The sequence below is a fragment of the Myotis brandtii genome, unplaced genomic scaffold (genome assembly GCF_000412655.1).
Source record: "Myotis brandtii unplaced genomic scaffold, ASM41265v1 scaffold2287, whole genome shotgun sequence".
Lineage (NCBI taxonomy): Eukaryota > Metazoa > Chordata > Mammalia > Chiroptera > Vespertilionidae > Myotis > Myotis brandtii.
In genome coordinates, this window is record NW_005358595.1 from 210,286 (window position 1) to 210,882 (window position 597).

Genomic DNA, 597 nt, shown 5'->3' on the forward strand with positions numbered 1-597 from the left:
AGTCAATGGCTACTTTGTGCACTTCTTTGCACCTCAAGGCCTTCCTGTGGTGCCTAAGAATGTGGTCTTCGTGATTGATGTCAGCGGCTCCATGTCTGGCCATAAACTGGAGCAGGTACTCTCTTCTGTGCAAGTGGGGGTGAGAGGTGGGTGGGGGGGTAGACATTTAAAAATTTCCTCACCCAAGGATATGCTTATAGATTTATATAGAGAGAGGGGAAGGCAGGGGGAGAGAAACATCGATGTGAGAGAGAAACATAAATCGGTAGCCTCCTGTAGGTGCACCAACTGGGGATTAAACCAGCAACCTAGGTATTTGACCTGACCAGAAATCAAACCTACAACCTCTTGGTGTACAGGACAACACTCCAACCAACTGAGCCACCCAGGATGGGCGACAGTTTTGTTTTAAATGGACAAAGCTGATGTTTTCAGTGAAAGAGGAGGAAGGAGAATAGGAAAAAAAGGCACAAATGGCCACCCCCATTGTTGCAGGCGACAGGGCCCCACTGCCAGCCCAGCTGCGAAGACACCAGGCTGTCTGTGGCTCCCTCTCCCACCTTCTTGTCTGCCTGTCTTTCTCTTTCCCAGACAAGG